The 14,557-nt window shown below is 44.2% G+C and overlaps 1 protein-coding gene across 2 annotated transcripts in view; it reads right to left on the reverse strand.

The window, feature by feature from the left end:
* R3HDM1 (R3H domain containing 1) overlaps window positions 1-9,847 on the reverse strand; it is a 222,315-nt gene extending 212,468 nt beyond the window's left edge. For both annotated transcript variants that reach the window (XM_063933761.1, XM_063933760.1), the window contains exon 1: window positions 9,550-9,847. The gene's annotated coding sequence lies outside the window, so the exon portion shown is untranslated. The remainder of the gene's footprint in view (window positions 1-9,549) is intronic.
* Window positions 9,848-14,557: the final 4,710 nt, after the last annotated feature.

The raw sequence follows: 14,557 nt of genomic DNA on the forward strand, positions 1-14,557 counted from the left end.
GCGCAAGGAGATGAGCTCATCCCCGCCTCTCCCTATGCTGTGAATGGGTACCGGGGTCGCATCGACCCAGCAACCCATTGACCCTGCGCATGACCAGGTATTCAACCCGGGAATAACCTTTCTTATTACCCAGGTTGAATTACCGGGTCAGACGCCCCAAGAATTCAGACATGGCCCTTTCACACCGCACACTGACCCGTGTCGACCCAGCAATGTACCGAGTCGATATTGAGTTATTTGTGCGAGTGAAAGGGGTGTTAGGAGCCAATTGGCTGGTGCGTCATTACCTTGCACGTATCACTGCTTTATCCCTTCTTCGGGCTTAATAAATCTGCCCCATAGCACCTTATCCAGCATCAGTTGCAGTTTGTCTAATATAGCAAAACTGCAACAGCTAGTAATTGCATGTTGGGGCCAGTCCAGCATGCTAATGGCCGCAAGCGATGCAATCGCAATCCAATTGCATCGCAGATCCCACAGAACAAGGGAAGCCCACTGCCTGCGCAGACTGGCTGCAAAGGCAGGTGCAGCGCAACCATCTTTTCTGTTGCAGCGGCCACGTGTGACATTATGCTGCCACCAAGAAAACAGCCCAGACCCACCCACCACACCCCTGCAACGCCTCTGCCCGTCATTCACACAGAGGCGTTTGCATCAATGCAATACGATCGCATCTCCCGGCCAGCACACGTGCAGAACTGGGCCTGCGCAGTGGTCCACGGATCAGGAGAATGTGATCACATCTCATCTATGATCCATGCTGAATAAGGCCCATAACCAACATATTAAGGTCTTGTGCACTGTGATAATGTGCGATTATTATTTATAGAGCACCATAATATTAGGAACCACTGTAAGATAATATGTAATCATTCCCAACAGTCCCTGTCCCAGAAGAGCTTGCAGCAATTCCTCACATACAAGCACACACCAATCCTATGGACCTTTCTTGTCAGTAGCCAATTAACCTACTAGTATGTTTCTGAATTGAGGAAGGAAACTTATACAAACTGTACACAGAAAGCGGAGAATTCAATTATATTTGTGGAGATAGAGCTTCCATGTTAAGTACCTGGAACTATTCAATTGCCCAGGCTGTAAATCCATTACTAGCAGATTTCTGCTTGCACCATCCTTAGGTGTAGCAGAAATCCACACTAACTAGTGCCTCAGGGCAGAAAATGGAGTTTACCACGTCTAACTCCCGGGCATTAGTTGCAGTAAATGGCATCTCCAAAACTTAAGTGCTGCAAGGAAAGTAGTCAGTTGAATAGCTCTGGGTAAACTTGGCCTGGGAGCTACATATCAAAATGTGTTTGCTTAACTGCGCACTGAGTCCCTTTTTGTTCGGATAAGCTGCCGCACTTAAAGGTGACCAACCTCCAAATAGAAACAAAAAATACAAATTTGTGCTGCGCTCAATCCTGGTGATTGTAATGTGCTTACCCCTCAATTTGTTATCACTAATTGTCTGTATGGTTTTAGGTACAGTATAACCTACACAGGAAGGTGATATATGAGACAATAGCTTTTATAGTTGACCAGTGTAATTTATAAAGTATAGTATATACCAGATCGTGGATGAAATAATTATGTGGCAACTGTATTTTTTAAAAGTGCTAAGCTCCGTTTATTTAGGCAATTTAGTCCAGTATTGTCCATATCATTTCTCAATGTCACCCTTTCTTAATGCGGCGTCCCGCATGCAAGTTTCACCAGATTCTACTTGGTACAGTCTTTTGAGTACTCAATTGCTTCTGCAGTAATACTGTAAAAGGTACTTGAGTCTTCACGGTGTGGAGCACTCAATGTTCATTCATATGGTACACAGACACAGTGGTTTCCTCCGGACTGGCTTTCTCCTCTCACCCTGGCTGTCCGTGGTGCGTCCTGCTTCGGACGTTGCCCGTGCGCCAGTCGGTTCGATTGAGCAGCCTGTCTGAGGCAAGGGAGTCCGGGGGGCGCTCTACGGAGCTGCTCACCAGCCTAACCCCGCCTCATACGGACACTCACCTGTTGTCTTTTCCCGATGATGACCCGAGTTCCGACACCGACTTCTTCCTCCGTTCCTCGTCCTGCGGTTGCTTAGTTACGAGCGCGCTCTCTGAATGTCCGGGTCACGTGACCAGTTCTTTCATGGATCGTCTCGTCCCCTCTGCTCCGTGCGGCAATGATAAATGAAATGTGGATAATAAAATCAGTGGTGCCTACAACGCGTTTCAGCCTCTGTCAGGCCTTCCTCTGGGAGAATGGTGTATTCAATTAGTGAATTGTTCTGATTTTTAAAGGGTGAATGGAATGTCTTTTCCGGTCATGTGGTCTTCATATGCTGCTCCTATTGGTCTAGACTCCTTTCTATTTAGTGTATAGGATAACCTGATTGATCTGATTGTTCTAAAGGGTCCTGATTAAATATTTATCCCTTTATCTAAAAGTCTAATTTCCCTTTAAATTGATAAATAAGAATTGCTGATGTTGATAGATGTATATAGGTTATGCACAAATGCCAAATCTGGATTAAATGTTAGGGAATCCTATCTTGAAAGTGACAGATATGTTCATTTTTTACAAATAACTGATTTCACTTCATTATCTTTATTTAGTCCAAAAGGGGCCAGTGTCTTCATTTCATACATCCACCTTAGTTCTATTTTATTGATTTTTTCAATAAAGTCACCTCCCCTCCAATTAGGGTGAACCTCCTGTATCCCTATGAATTTTAATGATTTCGAGTTACTCTCATGGTGATCTTTAAAGTGTTTTGATAAATTGTGTTCCTCCAGTCCCCTTTTGATATTACGAATATGTTCACTAATTCTGGTTTTCAATGGGCGCGTGGTTCGTCCTATGTATTGTTTTTTTGCATCCACATTCTAATATGTAAATAACCCCTTTGCTATTGCATGTCAGTCTGTCCTTGATATTATATACTTTATGTGTGTTGGTGGAACTGAAGCCGTTTACTGGTTTGGTGCTCTGCGGTCCTCCATTTCTGCATCCCAAACAGGTCCCACAATAGTAGAAACCTGTTCTGGGTTTGGATTGATTGATGTGTGTTTGTATCAATGTAGCTGGTTGTAGAGGACTATGTACCAGTTTCTTCTTTAGATCTGGTGCTTTCCTAAAGATGACTTTTGGTTTTGTGTCTAAAATGTCGTTCAGAATTTCATCTTCTATGAGAAGTGGCCAGTGTTTCTTGAGTATGTGCTGTATAGATTTGGCTTGTTGTGTGTATTCCGTGATGAATAGAACTTCCTCCAAATGTTTTTTGTCTTTCTTATCTCTATACTCGAGTAACTGTCTTCTATCTGTTTCCCCCACCTGTTGGTATGCCTGTTGTATACTGTCCTCCTTATACTTTCTTTCTCTGAATTCTGTAATTAATTCTTCTCCTTGAATTGTATAATCTGATTTCTTAGAACAATTTCTCCTGAGCCTGGTAAATTGTCCTTTTGGAATTGACTCTAACCAACTGGGATGGTGTCCACTTGTTGATAAGATGTAGCTATTTACATCCACGTTTTTCTTGAAGGTTTTTGTATGTATATTGCCTCCCTCTACAAAAATGTTTAAATCTAGGAAACCGACATTGGTCTTACTGTAGGTAGTGGTAAATTTAAGGTTGTTGCTGTTCCTATTCATATACTCTATAAATCCATTCAGTGTGTCCTCCTCTCCTTGCCATATGAAAAAAATGTCGTCTATGAATCTGGTCCAGAGCACGAGACTCGCCCCAAGCCCCGCCCCCCCCACACGAACCGGTCCTCCCACCAGCTCATGAAGAGGTTGGCGTAACTCGGGGCGAATCTCGTGCCCATCGCTGTCCCCGTGGTCTGGAGGTAAAAGGTGCCTCCAAACCACACATAATTATGTTTAAGGATGTAGATAATACTGTCGATGATGAATTGTCGTTGTACCTCTGTCAGACCTGTGTCTTGATCTAGATGGTATTTAATACTTTCCGTCCCTTGGTCGTGGTCAATTATTGAATATAGTCATGTGACATCAGAAGTGACTAGCCACATGTCTTCTTTCCACTCTATTCCTTGTAATTTCTTAAGTATATGATTGGTGTCTCGTAGATAGGATCTTTGTTTCTGCACATAGGGTTGCAAGAATGTGTCCAAATATTCTGATAACTGAGATGTCAAGGAACCTATCCCCGATATAATTGGTCTACCTGGTGGATTTTGTGTGTCTTTGTGCATTTTTGGAAGGTAATAAAAACCCGGAATAATTGGGTGTTGAGTTTGTATGTACTGATGTTCAAATTTATTGAGAATCCCCTGATCTGCTCCTTTTTGTAGGTGAATGTCTAGTTCTTTTTGAAATGTTACTGTTGGATCTCTTTGCAATTTCTGATATGTATTTGTATCATCTAATATGCGATTAGCTTCTTTAATATAGTCTGTTTTATTAAGCAAGACTATTCCACCACCTTTGTCTGCCGGTTTTACTACTATGGAGTTGTTCTCTTGTAATTCTTGTAGGGCTTTCTTTTCCTGTCTAGTCAAGTTATTTGAGGATTTGGTTACATCAAGTTTTTCAATGTCTCTTTCTACCATTTTAATGAACGCATCAATTTGTGTGCCCTTCAAGTGACTTGGGTAGAATGTGGATTGTGGTTTGAGTTGACTGTGTCTGTATTGGTCTGGTTCAGTATGGTTTCTTACCGCTGCAGGTGTTGTGGTTGCAAAATATTTTTTCAATGTCAGTTTGCGTGCAAATTTGTGAAGGTCGAGATAGGTGTTGAATTTATCCATTTTGTTTGTGGGTGCGAATTTCAAACCTTTATCTAAAAGTTTTAGATCACTGTTGGTTAATTGTGTATCACTTAGGTTAAAGATTCCTTTGCCTAGTTCCTCTACCACTATTTGTTGTCTGTTTTTGTTCTTTTCTCCCCCTCTGACTCCTCGCCTAGTTCTTCTAACTTTCTTTTCATTTTTTTGGTGGGTGTATTGTTGTTGTTCGTGTGGCGTCCCTCCGAGTTGGTGACCCCTAAAAAATGATTTGATGCACATGTTTGTGTCAATTCTGTGTCTACTTGTTTGCTAGTAAATGATGTTAATATACTTTTATCTAGTATTAATTGAGTAGTGCTTGGTTGATCTTGCACCTGTTGAGTGCGTGCCCTTTCTGTGATGAAACCACTCGCTTGATTCTATCGGCCCACCCTGTCTCCAGAGATAATCTGGCTAGACTTTCGTAATCCACATCTTCCTCTATTTCATGTATGGAAAATGAAACCTCTAATTCTGTACCTTCCTCTGAGGAGTCAAGCGACTGATTAAGATGATTCCCTATATTCTTGTTCTCATCTATTTGGTGTATTTTTGACATGTATTGCTGGTATGTAAGGTTAAGTTTCTTGTAGATGGAATTTGTTTGGTTGTACTGTTTAGGTGCAAAAGTGGGTGCTGTTCTAGGTTTCTCAAGTAGTGGTTGTTTTGATTTTTTCTTTGGTACACGTGATCTATTAACCCCGAATTTGTCTCTAAGGATTTTTCTCTTTTTGATTTCTATTAATTGATTTTCTCGTTTTAATATTCTTTGTGCTGTCAGTTCTGAAAGGTTCTTAAATTCTTGTTCTTGCTTGTGTGGTCCTAATTGTGTGTACATCTATCAACATCAGCAATTCTTATTTATCAATTTAAAGGGAAATTAGACTTTTAGATAAAGGGATAAATATTTAATCAGGACCCTTTAGAACAATCAGATCAATCAGGTTATCCTATACACTAAATAGAAAGGAGTCTAGACCAATAGGAGCAGCATATGAAGACCACATGACCGGAAAAGACATTCCATTCACCCTTTAAAAATCAGAACAATTCACTAATTGAATACACCATTCTCCCAGAGGAAGGCCTGACAGAGGCTGAAACGCGTTGGGGGCACCACTGATTTTATTATCCACATTTCATTTATCATTGCCGCACGGAGCAGAGGGGACGAGACGATCCATGAAAGAACTGGTCACGTGACCCGGACATTCAGAGAGCGCGCTCGTAACTAAGGAACCGCAGGACGAGGAACGGAGGAAGAAGTCGGTGTCGGAACTCGGGTCATCATCGGGAAAAGACAACAGGCGAGTGTCCGTATGAGGCGGGATTAGCCTGGTGAGCAGCTCCGTAGAGCGCCCCCCGGACTCCCTTGCCTCAGACAGGCTGCTCAATCGAACCGACTGGCGCACGGGGGAACGTCCGAAGCAGGACGCACCACGGACAGCCAGGGTGAGAGGAGAAAGCCAGTCCGGAGGAAACCACTGTGTCTGTGTACCATATGAATGAACATTGAGTGCTCCACACCGTGAAGACTCAAGTACCTTTTACAGTATTACTGCAGAAGCAATTGAGTACTCAAAAGACTGTACCAAGTAGAATCTGGTGAAACTTGCATGCGGGACGCCGCATTAAGAAAGGGTGACATTGAGAAATGATATGGACAATACTGGACTAAATTGCCTAAATAAACGGAGCTTAGCACTTTTAAAAAATACAGTTGCCACAATTATTTCATCCACGATCTGGTATATACTATACTTTATAAATTACACTGGTCAACTATAAAAGCTATTGTCTCATATATCACCTTCCTGTGTAGGTTATACTGTACCTAAAACCATACAGACAATTAGTGATAACAAATTGAGGGGTAAGCACATTACAATCACCAGGACTGGGAGCTACATAACCCGCGGCACACACACATTTCTGCTTTGCGCGGCTAAACCCAGAGCCATCAGCCACATAAAATGCTAATGGGCATCTGATTGAAGAAACAATTGAATAGCTCCGATACACACCCATTAACATAGATGCCCAGTGGGGAGGAGGGTGGGGGGTGCAACAATTCAATTGGCACCTATAGAGTGCTAACCTTAATCAAATCCATGAGACCGGCAACATTAAACACTGTGCCACCAATGCCACTGTATGCTCCCAACGAGTCACACTGACCAGAGCAACAATTGCCAGTGCATCTTGAAGTGGTTTATTTTGCCATAGATCAAACACCATAAGAAGCGCTGCAAATCAAATCTCCTTCATCTCTACCTAGGGAGGCCAATCCAGAGACATTTTTTCAATCCCGGGTATTGGGATTGAAAAATGGTCAATCCCGGAATCCCCGCAATTGGTGTTTCCCTGTGTCGCCGCCCCACCCTGCCCACATAACTCACCATACACAGAGGGCGAGCGGGTGGGAAAAGCCATCTACTTTCTCCCAACGGCTCACAGCGACGTGTGACGGCGCAGCGTGACCTCTCACTGCACATCACGCTGCGGAGTAGGGAGGAGGAAGCCGGGCAGCATCAACGCTAATCCCTCAATCCCCGGGATTGGAGCGTCCAATCCGAGGATTGAATCCCGGCTGTTTTTGGGCCTAAATCCCGATCCCGGGATTGGCCTCCCTATATCTACCTTGTATACTGTCCACTCACCAGTACTCTTACCACCCTAACCAACAATCACCAGCACGGTTTCAAATGTTCCTGAATTTCCCTCTTCCATTAGAGTTCTTATAAACGGGGCTCATTCAGCACTGTCTCACTTCAAAACTTATTCATCCACCCCGTACACACTTGTTACATCTTTGTGCGTACCTATAAAGAATTTATTTCCATGTAGTATTATTGTAGATTTAAAATAAATAAATAATAAAAAAAAAAAAAACACAACCACACATAAATGGGTCATAATGAAGACAGTAGAAAAATAAAATAAAATAAAAATATGGGTATGTGGCTCTGCTCATGAGAAAATGAATTGATTACCTCAAAAAAGGTACCAAAAGCAGATAAGTTTTGCAATGTCCTTCCGATATGTTACTTTCTTACTTACAGTATGTCTATTAAAGCGCACCAGTGGGCATATACACAAACAATTCATCATATCCATAATGTAAAATCTGAATGTTAGCAGCTGAAAAGTACATTTACTGCAGGCAGGTGTGTACAAGCCCTACATTTTGCACTGTCAGAAGATTACACCTGTCTACCTCCCACTTAATTTATCAAAAATGATAGATGCTCAACTACCATGGTTTATAGAAAACGTTATCTAAAAACAATTCAGTTTGTTGGTGGAATTTATTTTCAGCTGATACACAAATCTACCCTATACTGAAAACCTAAACTGTAGATTACCCACTTCAGGACCAAACTCTAAACCAGATCAAAGCACCATACAATATAAAATAACAGCTATATCTGAGAAGTAGCTTATATGCAAATATCCAGAAAGTTCACAGAATTTCTCACATGCAGTTTTTTTTTTTTTTACAATGGATCACGGACTGCTGAATTGAGAATGTTCCGGTGACGACACAAGTTGGAACATTGTTTTCAAACTACATAGTTGCCTGAAAGTAATTCAGCATCTATTCACACCTGACAGCACCAGGACTGGATAGTGTGGGACCTTGCTGTAAAACACAACTTTGTGCACTGCAGTGAAGATAAAAGGTGGCGCTGCACTGCGAGCTCTTGTTGTATAATATGAACTTATGCCAGAGAGGTGCTCAATGCCTTGTTCTCATGCTTAAGCTTGAAGGACCACCTAGCCTTTAAATACCCTATGTGCCATACACACACTGCATGACATCACAATCAAACAATTTCAGGTCATGAAAAAGAGGCACGTGTATGTTATTCATGCCACTGCCATTCTGGAAACCCTCTGTCATAAGGCACACATTGCACTTTTTTTTTTTTTTTTTCCCTCAATGCATTGGCAACAAAATAATTAGAAAATAAGAATACTAAGTGGACATATTTCGCAAAGCTGCAATTTTAATGGCCTTGCCTTCACGGATATGTAGAAAGCAGCTGCACTGCTGGCAAACAGAATAGGATTATAAGAAATTGTAAACATTTTTTCCTTCTCTTATTAAACTAAAAATACATAAGAGCATTTACAGCCCAGTAATGAGACATTTTTATTAACTTATTCCATTTATGAAAGGGTTAATCCTATAACATTGCAGGGAGGCCTATCAGCAGCAACACGTGAATTACTGTACAGTATATCCATTTATTCTCCCTTCAATTCAGCTAAAACATAATAGGATGACAAAATAAACAATTGTAGGGGCATCCACTGACTGATATCTCCCACTACTCACCAATAGCAGGGATGGTGTGAATAAAGGAAGGGGGAGGGGCTCCTTTTTATAGGGGAATAATAGGCACCTCAAATGCTGGGGTCCCACCCACCATGCAGGGGTCCCCCCAACAACCACTATGGGGTGTACAACCCTTAATCACCACCTTGCACTGCAATCCATTAAAAAAAAAAAAAAAAAAGGACCCGTGGGCACCTGCATTTTATACACCAGGGCCTCCTTCACCATCACCCTGTGCCAGCCCATAAATAACAATAATTATATGAATAATAAGCCCTGGTACCCTGACACCATCGGGGTGATACCATGGCCTGGACCCCAGGGGTGGCTCCTATGATCCCCTCCCTCGGGGTAACCTCCCCACCCAGCTCTGCCCCACAATCCAGCTCCTGACAGTGGAATACATGGAATAAAGCCCACTCTTACCGGCTCACAGGCTGTCACAGAGGTGGGTGCCCACAGTGGAAGAAATTATTTTCCTGCGTGGGGGGAGAGGCCGATGAAGGAGACAAGGAAGGGGAGAGGAGTTTGCTAACGCCTCATTAAAAAATGGTAATTACAAATAAATAAATAAAAATAGATATACTGGGGAGAGAGTCCAGGGAGAGAGAAGCGGAGGGGGGAGGAGGATATGAGGCGTGGACGCGCTGCGCGCACACGACAGCAGGGTGAGAGCGAGAAAGAGAGCGGGGGCGCGCCGTGGTTATAGCGAAGACGGGAGCGCGCATATGCCTAGCTCACCCCAATCGCCAGTCTAGTGCAGGGGAAAACCAGCGGCCAATCGGAAGCACGGTGGGTGGGGAGAAGCCTGCGTCTAAGCCAATGAGACCGCTGGAAAGAAGCAAAGGCTGTAGCCGGAGCAGCTGAAACAATGTTACAGATGTATCCAATTAGAGTTATACAGTCGACCATTTATCCAATCCAGTACACGGGGAAGGCTAACCAATAGTAGCATCGGTGACATGAAGTTAGACCAACCAGGACGAAGGGAAAAGGACAGCTTGCCAATCAGCAGTAAGTTTGATTACAGGCAACATATTCTATTCTATATATAAAGATAGATAGATAGATAGATAGATAGATAGATAGATAGATAGATAGATAGATAGATAGATAGATAGATAGATAGATAGATAGATAGATAGATACATAGATACACATACAGGACGTCTGTGTTTTTATAATAGTAAACTAAAGATAGGTAGTGAATGACACAGAGCGGAGCCCAGAGCATCCTGTCAGCAGCAGTCATTACTATGACCGCCGGCCAGCCTTGTTCATAGTGTATAGAAGAATTACCAGAAGTATTATCTCCATTCTACCCTGACTGGCTCCCAGACTGCATTCCTCCTAACAGTGCCAGTTTAATTAGACACCACACCAGACACCAAAATAAGTCTTGCTTCATGCCACTGTAATACTTTAAACTCAAGAACAGGTGCCCCCGTCATTTTTATTGTAGCACCTGTTCAAAATAAAGACTTTTCAGGGAAGGGATAACAGCAACAGTGTGTCTTAACAGCTTTACATATTTCTGGGACTGCAATATAAATGGTATTAAATAACAAAATGTCTTTTTTTGTTTGGATGTAGAAGTTAATGAATGGTCTCTGCTGGAAAATTCTTCTTCTTCTTCTTCTTCTTTCTTCTTTCTTCTTCTTCTTCCATAGATATTGTATCACTAGGTGACTCATCGCGCCCTACAGGTGCTCTTCACACCGTCGTAAGGGGCTACGCCCCCTTAACCCTTGCATGCCCTTGTGGCGTGCAATATTTTAATTATATGGAGTATTACCTCCAATCATAATTGTGTGAGTGGTTAAATATTGCATGGACAAATGGCGTGCAATGGTTAAGGGGTCGTAGCCCTTTGAACAGTGCACGCAGGGCCTGATGAATCACCTAGTAGGTGCTGTGGTTGGGGGAGTGGTGGGTGCGGGGGAGACACGGGTGAGGGAGGGGCTGGTGCGATGGTGCCGCGGGTGGGGGAGGGGGTCCGGAGCCACCGCGGGTGGGGGAGGAGCGGTTGCAGGGGGTGCCGTGGGTGGGGGAGGGGTGAGTGCGGGGGTGTTTCAGGTGGGGGAGGGGTCCGGAGCAACCGTAGGTGGTGGAGGGGGGGTGGGGGTGCCGCGGATGGGGCCCGGAGGTACTGCGAGTGGGGGAGGGGCAGGTAATGCTTCTCCTGCTTCTCTCCTCCTGGAAGCAGCTAAGCTGCTGTCCTCCCTTTGGTAGTGGTTCTCCCAGAGACTCGCACAGCAGCCAAGCAGCCAGTCACTATTGTTAGCGCTGGTAACATAGTATCTGAGGTTGAAAAAAGACAATTGTCCATCGAGTTCAACCTATTTGTGGTCTCCTATGCATGATGATTTGACTAAAATTTCTGACTGATGCTGCTGTCAGCCGTTGCATTTTATCCCTATTTATAGTAACTATAATGCATGACTATGCACCATACCCCTGGATATCCTTATCCATTAGAAATGTATCTAACCCATTCTTAAAGGTGTTGACAGATTCCACCATTACAACTCCCTCGGGCAGGGAATTCCAAACACGTATTGTCCTTACCGTGAAAAAGCCTTTACGACGTATTGTGCGGAATCTCCTCTCCTCTAACCTGAGCAAGTGTCCACGAGTCCTCTGTGTTGATCTAACCAAAAACAGGTCCCGCGCAAGCTCTGTGTATTGTCCCCTTATATATTTGTAGATGTTGATCATATCCCCTCTTAGTCTCCGCTTTTCCAATGTAAACATGCCTAGTCTTTCAAGCCTTTCCTTGTATTCCATCGTCTCCATGCCCTTAATTAGTTTGGTCGCCCTCCTCTGTACCTTTTCTAGCTCCAGGATATCCTTTTTGTAGTACGGTGCCCAGAATTGTACACAGTATTCAAGGTGTGGCCTCACTAGTGATTTATATAAGGGGAGTATAATACTCTCGTCCCTAGCATCAATACCCCGTTTTATGCATGCTAATATCTTATTAGCCTTCTTTGGGTACTACTGCTTAGCTTGCTATCTATGAGGACACCTAAGTCCTTTTCCAGTACAGAATCCCCTAATTTTACCCCATTTAGTAGGTAGGTGTAATTTTTGTTCTTGTTACCACAGTGCATTACCTTACACTTGTCTGTGTTGAAGCGCATTCTCCATTTGGCTGCCCATGCTTCTAATTTAACTAAGTCGTTCTGAAGAGACTCGACATCCTCCTCTGTATTTATAGCCTTACACAATTTGGTATCATCTGCAAAAATTGACACCATGCTCTCTAGACCTTCTGTTAGGTCGTTAATGAAAATATTGAAAATATTGTCCCAACGCACTGCATTACAGGGAAAAAGATGCACTCAATAAACTACAGCTCCCAGCAGCCCTTAGCGCCGGCGCTAACAATAGTGACTGGCTGGCAGTACTGACTGACTGGCTGAATCAATGTAAAAGGTGAGAGTGCTGTGCAGTGTCAGTGACACTGCACACCCACTGCACTGCACAGCACTCTCACCTTTTACATTGATTCAGCGTCCAGACATTACCCTCCGCGATATCACCCACTCTATACGTTACATTAGCCATCTTGGGGCTTCCAGGCCAGCAGCCCAGGTGCTGTGTTGCGGAGTCAGGGCCTCTGGGGATCTGGGCACAGCTGTGGTGGTGAGGCACTTCTGTGACATCACGCACAGAGGAGGCTCAGGGGCTCAGAGAGTATACAGCGCAGGGAGGGCTATGAAAGCCTTCCTTTGCGCTGCTTTCATACACATCTATGCCGGCAGCCGCAGCAACTTTTATTCAATCTGCGCCGTGCCTAGGGAGTGGGGATTGTTGATGCCGGAGGGGGCAGGACGCTGCAGTAAAATGTTTTTTTTTTCCCCTATCTACAGCGCAGAGACTTGCTGCAGATGCAGTGGCATACCCTCCAACTGTACCTTTTTGGCAGGTACAGTACCTTTTTTTATGGTCTGTACCGATTTCTGGCTCTCCAAACTTCCATTGAAAGTATAGGAAAATTGGCGTGGCCACATCCCTTTACCCGTGACAGGGACGCAACCAGGGGGGGGGGGGGGGGGGGCGCTAAGGGGTCACGTGCCCCGGGCGCCTGATTTGAGGGGGCGCCGAGAGCTCTGCCCGACTCCCTCAGCCAGCTGCTCTCCACCTTCTACATGGCTCCACGCAACAAGGGGGGGGGGCGCTAAGGGGTCACGTGCCCCGGGCGCCTGATTTGAGGGGGCGCCGAGAGCTCTGCCCGCCTCCCTCAGCCAGCTGCTCTCCACCTTCTACATGGCTCCACGCAACAACTAATGCATCTGCATGCGGAAGAGGGACCATCAGACAAGCCACCCTGGGTGGAGCTGCAGTGCAGGGACGATTCTGCTTGTCTCCAGGCTCCACCGTCAGAAGCAACACTCTCAGCAGCAGTGGCAGCTGCTGGGAGAGCTGCTGCTGGCGGCAGAGCATGGACGGAAGAAGAATCATCCCCGACTTCAGCAGCTGAGTCTGTACCCACGGTGCTGCATTCTTTCCTCCTCCTCCGGTGCTGCATGCTTCCCTCCTCCGGCGGCGCCAGGGACTCCAAAATGCTGACGGCGCTGTGCAGCTGACACTGGGGGATGAGATGTCATGACGTCTCATCCCCCAAGAAGGCGACGAGGAGCAGGAGGCTGGAGCTGGACACTAAAATGTGCCTTACTGTGCTGCACTGATTGCACTGAAGTAATTGAGAATGTAAAGCCCTTGCAATTCCACATCCTCTGTCACCCTCACCAAGGATCGAGAAATCATCACTAGACTGAACGAGCTAAAAGGTACACTACCTTATTGTGCACAAACTTTACTATTCAGGGAAGCGGGACGCCGCACCCCTGCAACTGTATAATCTGCATCTGTTAATACTGTGCATCTGAATATTTGACATGGCTCATCCAAAAAAAGTAGACCACTGGCATCTGGATGATCACATCCACTAGGATGCATTTCTGATTCATAGACATACATGATATTCCTGTTCTAATTTTAATGTTTAGTTTTTGCCTTGTTATGTTTTAACTTTTATTATAACTTTTGTCTGAGTTCTTATAATTTCTACTTCCTAGACTTTTCCATCCTTTATTCACCTTCCCCCAACCCGTCTACACCCCCCCCCCCTCTTTTTTGTCAATACAATCAAGCTCAGTGGTACAGCTTTTCCTCTAATATATCTGCAGCTCCCACTCTCTCCCTCGTGGAGCGGCGTAATGTTAATGAGGGTTACTACTGTGCAGTGTAGTGAGAATAATGTTTTACTACTGTGTGGTGTAGTTTGGAGTTTTTTAAATGTAATTTTATTTCATTTTTTGATTGTTGTATTTTTGTTTATTTATTTTATATATATATATATATATATATATATTTTAAATATTTCTTTTTTTGGGGGGCGGAGGGGGGCGCTAAATTACTGACTTGC

The sequence above is a fragment of the Pseudophryne corroboree genome, chromosome 7 (assembly GCF_028390025.1).
Source record: "Pseudophryne corroboree isolate aPseCor3 chromosome 7, aPseCor3.hap2, whole genome shotgun sequence".
NCBI classification, from domain to species: domain Eukaryota; kingdom Metazoa; phylum Chordata; class Amphibia; order Anura; family Myobatrachidae; genus Pseudophryne; species Pseudophryne corroboree.